The following is a 7,624-nucleotide window of genomic DNA, read 5'->3' on the forward strand; positions in this document are numbered from 1 at the left end:
CCGGCTATTCACCGAGTTCTGCTCTCCTGCGTTTGACTTCCCTGCCACCAGTTACGCACCCCTTACACTCTGTCTGTATTCAACAATATTCCCAGTCACCTTGCCATGGTTAGATGCGGTGGTTCATTCTTTCAGTTTTGTGCCATCTATCCACAGATTTTGGTTTGGGTAGGTTTTAATAGTCACTGTGGAAACAATATCCCCTATACACTTCCTGATTAACTCAGTCACCGTGTCAGTGTACTGTATATGTCAATGTTATTCTCAGAGGCAACCCGGAATATATCACAGTCTGAGTGTTCAAAACATGCATGGATTCCAATTGGTCATACTAGCGTTGAATAGACCTTAGCAAGGGTACTTCCTGTTTGAGTTTCTGCCTATAGGAATGTAGGAGCAAAATGGAGATGTGAAAACATTCTGGGCTATTCATTTTTTTTAAAGTTATACTGCAAAGTCGCTTAGGAGATAGAAGCAGAGCTGCCATGTCTATTGCACCCCTTAGATGCCGTTTTTCATAGTGCCCTTCGTTTCATCAAAGGAGGCATTTTTATTACTCATCACTTAATTTTTTACCAAAATGTTGGTTGGACCTCTTTGAAGTAACGTAGATCACATCATTATTCTCTTTTTGTTTACAAAGCCCTGCTCCACAAATGTCAGACTTACCTAACATCACTGTTAAGATTTAAAATGACATGTTATCCAGCCCGTTCACTGCCTCTAGGGCAGTGGTCGCCAACCGGTCTATTGTCGATCTTCAAGGCATTCCTCGTCGATCACCAAATATTTCTGTAGAAAAGCCAACGAACGATAACAAATCTCTGACTAAATCGAGTGCACCTACTGCACTGCCCAATCCGATAGCTCAAATCCCCGTGGCTACACAGCTTCCATGACCCTGGCCACAGCCAAGTTTAATAGGCTACTAGCCTACGTAAGATTTAAGAACTTTTAAAACCATGACCACAGAGAGACTGTCAACGAATGCAGCAAAGAGCTGCTTTTTTTATGAGTGAGTTCATGTTTAAGTTTATATTCAGCATTGTCACTGTTTTTATTCAACACTATTACAAAACGCAGCTCGGGCTGCAGCTTCAATGAATGAGTAGCCAAGTATCGATAGCCCTGCGTTTTATTATTATTAGCAGCTCGTCATGTCGGTTTTAATATTAATTAAGGGATATTTAAATTTCTCTGGTCATAGGAACAACATGAATTTGTGCATGAGGTAGATGCGGTGTGACTCAAGTTTCAAAATCAGGTGGAAGAAGGTGTCTCCTCTCTCTGGTCAGTCTCACCAGAGGAAAGGAAGGAGAGAGCAGGGACCATGAGAGGCGGTTGGGAAAAATCGTTTTGAACGGTCATCCAACTCGGAATTCCAAGTCGGAAACTCAAGCATCTTTCTAGAGCTCCAAATTTTCGACCTGAAGATCACTGATGTCGTGATTTGACCTCGTTGACCATCAGATGCAGGTACCATCAGTCCAGTAAAATAAAAAAGCTTATTATTTCAATTCATGCTCAGTGCCCACAAGTGCTAAACCAACTGATCTATTTTGTTGTCAAAGCTCGAGTTTTGAAATATAATATGGTCGGATTAACAGTATTGGCAGCCCAATCATGTAGCCAATATGCTGTGATAATGTACTAGGCCTACTGCCCAAACCTCATTCCTACAAAACAGTTTGTGTGAGGTTAATGTAAAAAACAAACTCTGAGCAATAGATCTCAGCTTACTTTTTGAAAAGGTTGGTGACCACTGCTCTAGGTATTTCGAACGGTTTGTTATGGGACCTTTTTATTGAAGAATGTGTAATGTTTAGCTTTTCATGTATTCTTGTGTATAACAATGCATATTTTATTGTGTATACAAATGTGTAGTTTCTCTCTTCCAGCCCCCACAGTGGCCTCCTGTCTGTGTGTGTGAGTGTGTGTGTGCATGCCCATGTGTGTGTGTCTGTCTATTGTTGCTGAATACAGGCTTTCGTAATTACAAAGCAGGCCGCAGAGATAGCTCTGGCAGGACAAATAGCTAACCCATCAGGCTTCTCTCTCCTGACTCACCACCCATCTCATCTAGCTTTTCTGTTGCCATGTTGGCATGTGAGTCTCTCTCCTCAGGGATGACTGATTACTAGCCCATTCATACGATACTACACAACCCAATACAAGACAGCTCAACACTACACAACGCAACACAACACTACACTTCACAGATCCTACGTATCTTCCCCCTTCCAGTCCAGTATAGAGGACAAACTTAAAACATAAAACATCTAAATCAACTGCTTTGCTATCAACGTCTGTTTCTTCTCCAAGAATAACTGAGGAATAACCTCTCACTACATATTCACTGTGCTCCTGAATCAAAACCATGTACTTTTCCCTTTAAATAAGGAAACTGCTCCCGACCAGGAGCCCTGAAGCAGCCCCGTGCAGGCAGCAGGTGACCCAGCTCCCGTCCCATTAAAACCATAAATCAGGTGGGGGTGGATCCGTTCCCGTTCCCTGCGGCCCTACACCTCTCCACCCTGGTCCCGCTCTATGTCACCCAACACAGGCAACCCAGTGTGAGCACAGAGAGCTGCCTTTGTCTGAAGCACCTACAACTCTATTAAAGACACTCAGTATCAGCCTCCGCTAGTAAAGGGAATTGGCTACTGTGTGGACAGTTAACACTATTTAGTTTGTGTGTGTGTCCGTGCGTGCGTGTGTGTGTGTGAGTGTGTCTGTGGGCGTGGGTGTTTCTCAAAATGCATACCACCGTTCTCCGAGCACGCAAATTGGAGCACGCATCAGTCCAAATCAAAGTATGCTAAATGGAGCACGGAGGAGTTTCAACGGTAAGCTTCAACGGTAAGTATGCACATAAATATGACGCCCGACTGCAATATTTTATCTTGATACGCTAATAAATACATTTACTGTAGCTAGCCACAAATAATTGACAGCTAGTCATCTACCTCTCATTACATTCATTTTAGGTTGTTTTTAGCCTGGTAAACTAACTGGCTAGCTACATTATTACGATTCACATATAGCTAGCTGATAATTATGAAGTTAGAAGTTTGTTTATGTATTTATCTTGTGTCGTCTGTGTTGCCATTAACAGGCAGTAACATGACAGGGCATAGTTGTGCTGAGGTGACTGTGAGGGACTCGCATCTCTCGTCTCCCGACTCCCTCTCTCGCTTCCATTTTTTTTAAATCAGCAAACCACAACTGATCACCTGTAGTCATTGTGAAGACCCCGAAGAGATACCTACACTAACAGACAGCGCCACGACAGCAGCTCTAAGTGCTTCCTCCCGCTGAATAACCATGGATCATGACGAGGGGTAGGTGCTGCACTAATGTTAGCAGATTATATTTTTCTAATAGACAAGAAGGAACATTACCTAGTGCTAATGTTAACTTTATTTCAAGTACGTTGAAAGCTAATGCCTATAATGTAAACACGAGTCTTGTCTTGTTAAAGTTAGCTAGCTTAGTTAGCTAGCTAGCTACTTTTCTTAACCAAATTTCTATGCAGCTAAGCAATACAAAACACAAACAGATTAACACTCAATTGCTTTACTAACAATGATGCAATATTAGACTAAATCCTATGTTCAGATCTTCAATGCAATGCAGTAGCATGGGAGTGCGCAGTGCTTCTCACATGTCAAATGTACGTGATCTCTACACTCTCATACTAAAAAGACCGTACTCAAGAGAATTCCCTCGGTGAACGCACTCGGGGAATGGGAGTGTGGAGCAAGGTAGTATGCATATTGAGAAACGCCCTGTGATCGGGTCAGGCTTCGTCAATGTGCATCGTGAATATACATTATAAGTACGAGTGCATACACAAACACACACACAACCACACACAAACCCGCACACACACGCGCGCACAGAGAGATATGGGTATATGAGAAGACTACAGGCGCCTGGGCTCACTTTGGTGGATCTGTGTTAAGCACTGCTGGAGCCCCTCTCCACCCTGCTCCACCTCCCCTCTCCCTCACTGGAGGCTGGCACCTCTTTCCTCTTACATGGAGAGAGAGAGAGAGAGAGAGAGAGTGAGAGAGAGATAGAGGGATAAAAGAGGGATACCCCTCAGTGCTGTCACTCAGACAGGGAGTAAGTGTGCCAAAGAGAGCGCTTAAACACACACACACACACACACACACAAAGGATGTCACAAAGTTACCTGTGGAGAATGACAGCTCTAGAGCTGTGTCCTGCAGTGTGTGTATATGTGCGTGTCTGTGTGTCCGTGTGTGTGTGTGTGTGTGCATTCGCGTGTGTTGTCTGGGGTGCCCTGGGATATTAACAGTGAAGCAGAAGGAGAGGAGAGGAGGAGATAGGAAGGGAGGGTGGATGCTATCACAGCAGGCGTTCCAGAGCCGCCCTGGGAATGTCATGGTGTCATCGCCATGGGAGCGCACACCCTGTCGGCCCGGCAACCTTCCATTTGGACTAATAGGTAGTTGTCAAGGAAATGATAAGATAAATGCAGTGTTTGATGGAAACATAAAGTGATACAGCTGATAGGGACTCGAGCAAGCCAAACAATTAGCAGAGAGCAGCTGATATGGGGGACAGGGCGGCACGTGGGGGGCATGGGCCAAGCGGAAGGGAGGTGGGGTCGGGATGGGGAAGGTGGGGTTGGGATGGGGCGGGGGTGGGCAGGGAAGAGGGGCACTGCAGCCCCCGCTGGACAGGGTACCTCTGGATGAAAGGGTGCTGCAGCCTCCTCCTCCCTCTGTCGGCCTGGTCTTTTACCATTTTTTCCTCTTCGTATTCCCCCCTTCATTCCCCCTTGTAGGATGTGACCTGCATACCAACACTATACTCCAGACACAATTTCAGCCTGGCTCTGTGGTGCTGCACACACCACACACACATACACACATGCGCGAACACACGCATGTGTACGCAAACACACACACACATGCGAGCACACACACAAGTCGAGCAGAGAGGGTATGTGCTTATCTAATGTTCAGGATTAAATTCAGTTACCCCCAGTGGGATTGGGTTAGGAGATGTCAAAAAGATAGATGGGCATCAAGCTAGAGCACCCCCCCCACTCCCCCCAAAATACTTTTGCATGTGTGTGTATGGATGTGGGTATCTAATACAAAATATCACATGCGCATACATTTTACATAACATTTCAAATCCTTGTGTGTTTCTGTACGAGGACAACATTTATTATAAACACAGGCCGTAGGCCTAACCATTATGATTAAGCAGAAATACAGCTATAGGTGTAACGTTTATTTTCATACATTTATAATCTAATATATGCTGTATATACAGGCGTATACAGTATGTACAGGGCCTTCAGCAGGACAATAACCTAAATCACTTGGCCAAATATACACTGAACGTTCCTGAGTGGCCTAGTTACCGTTTTGACTAAGATCGGCTTGAAAATCTATGGCAGGATCTGAAAATGGCTGTTTAGCAATGATAAACAACCAACTTGACAGAGCTTGAAGAATTTTAAAACTATTAATGTGCATATTTTGTGCAATCCAGGTGCACAAAGCTCTTAGAGACTTACCTAGACAGACTCACAGCTGTAACCGCTACCAAAGGTGATTCTAACATTATCTGTCACGACGGTCAACGTCACCGGCTTTCTAGCCATCGCCGCTCCATTTTTCATGTATCCATTTGTTTTGTCTTGTTCCCTGCACACCTGGTTTTCATTCCCCAATCAATCTACATGTATTTATTCCCCTGTTCCCCATCATGTCTTTGTGTAAGATTGTTTGTGTTACGTGTGTATTGTTGATGCGCCAGACTGGCTTCTTTTTCCGTGTTATTTTTCCACGAAGATGTTTATTGTTAAACATAATTCTTGTGACTGTTTTGCACGTTTTGCACTTTTGCCTAAATAAAGTGTGCGCCTGTTCACAAATCTCTGCTCTCCTGCACCTGACTTCGCTACCAGTACGCACACATCTGAGACGATCCAACCAAGACATATCAGTGTTTCATTTTTCATGAAACACTGATAAACATAAATGTTTTACAAGTGATTTTTTTTTAAATTCCACTTTGACATTACAGAGTATGTTGTGTAGATCATTTTAATATCCCCTTGTAACACAACAAAATGTGAAAACAGGTATGAATATTTTCTGAAGGCACTGTATATATAGAAGATATACTGTATAATCTTTGTCCATAAGAAAGAACATTTTAGAAATGTTACACAATAGTAATAATGCAATCATTATATAGCTAAATGCAGGTGAGCATACATATACAAAATAACAAAAGCACAAAGTAACATTCTTGAAATGGTTCTATTGGTTTTTCTCCGTTAGGTCAGGCCTACGTGATGGAGCAACCTGGGTCTCCAGCTGCCGAGCCCCTCTCTGTGATGGGTGTCTGGGGAGCAGGTATATCTGCGTGGCCCCAAGGATCTCCAGGAGCTCCCACTGACAGAATGCTATCCCCAATGCTGACATTCATTTTTCTTTATCTGCTCCAATCACTACCCTGCAGGCCAAACGATTAGTTGAATGTGGAACGTTCTATCAACATGTCATTTTTTCAACATACTGATGTTGGATGTTTTGGGGTTGAATTTAACAAACATTACATGAACAAGAGTTGGTTTATATTTTCTTGAATTCACATTTGTTGACAACTCAATGAAATAGCCACCCTCTTACTTCCGCATAGAAATGTGTCTCCGGTTGAGTCCCAAATGACACCCTATTCTCTATATATAGTGCACTACTTTAAACTAGGGCCCATATGGCTCTGGTCAAAAGTAGTACACTATGTAGGGAATATGGTGCCATTTGGCATGCCGCCTCTGAGTTTCCAGCCTGTTGGTGTTGCCTCTGGTAACTGATTGGGTGTGTGTATGTTAGTTGTGGTCAGGTATTGATTGTGTAGCTGTAGTACAACGGTCAGACGCTCTTTTCCCTCGTCTCCATTTTCAGGCTCAGAGAAACCTATCCCACGGCCACCCTCTGGTTTGATTAAGAGCCAAAGTTTGATTCTTAATACGATTTGAATTTGTGTACAAATACTGCAGATCTGAGGAATGTATAAATCACACAGAGAAAGATGGGCCGTTGCGCCTCTCTCTCTCTCTCTCTCTCTCTCTCTGTATCATACACACACACACCACCTATATCCTTGTGTGTTATATGTCCTCTGGGAGTCTGTAGCCCTGCAGTAATGGCTGCCCATACCTGGCTATAGCTGACTTTCTTGTAGCCTGGGGCAACTGTTTAACAATTCCACTCTGAATACAATACTTTCACTCACAGCCTTTCACACACACACCCACGCACAAACACGCGCGTACACACACACACACACACACACTTTCTCTCTATATATATCACACCTCAAACAAACAAACACACACACACCCTGCTCATAGCATGCCTGTTTCAAAGCTCCTGTTCAGTAATGAATTTCCAGACCTTGGGAGGCTCATTCTGATACACTTCAGACACCATGGTAAGAAAGAAAAAAAACGATCCCTTCATCTCTCCCTCCTCCTCCCGCATCTTTCTGTCTTTCACTTTCTCACTGTTCCGTTTCTCCGACCATGAAACACCACAGACGAAGGGTCAGCCCAGATCAACAGACTCTA

General features: G+C 43.8%; 1 long non-coding RNA gene across 1 annotated transcript; it reads left to right on the top strand.

Annotated features, from left to right (window-relative positions):
• Window positions 1-2,721: 2,721 nt before the first annotated feature.
• LOC121839188 lies at window positions 2,722-6,583 on the top strand. Its single transcript, XR_006078737.1, has 3 exons — window positions 2,722-2,859; window positions 3,216-3,341; window positions 6,333-6,583. It is a non-coding gene; the product is annotated as an uncharacterized LOC121839188 (long non-coding RNA).
• Window positions 6,584-7,624: the final 1,041 nt, after the last annotated feature.

This window comes from Oncorhynchus tshawytscha, linkage group LG14, assembly GCF_018296145.1.
Source record: "Oncorhynchus tshawytscha isolate Ot180627B linkage group LG14, Otsh_v2.0, whole genome shotgun sequence".
NCBI lineage: Eukaryota > Metazoa > Chordata > Actinopteri > Salmoniformes > Salmonidae > Oncorhynchus > Oncorhynchus tshawytscha.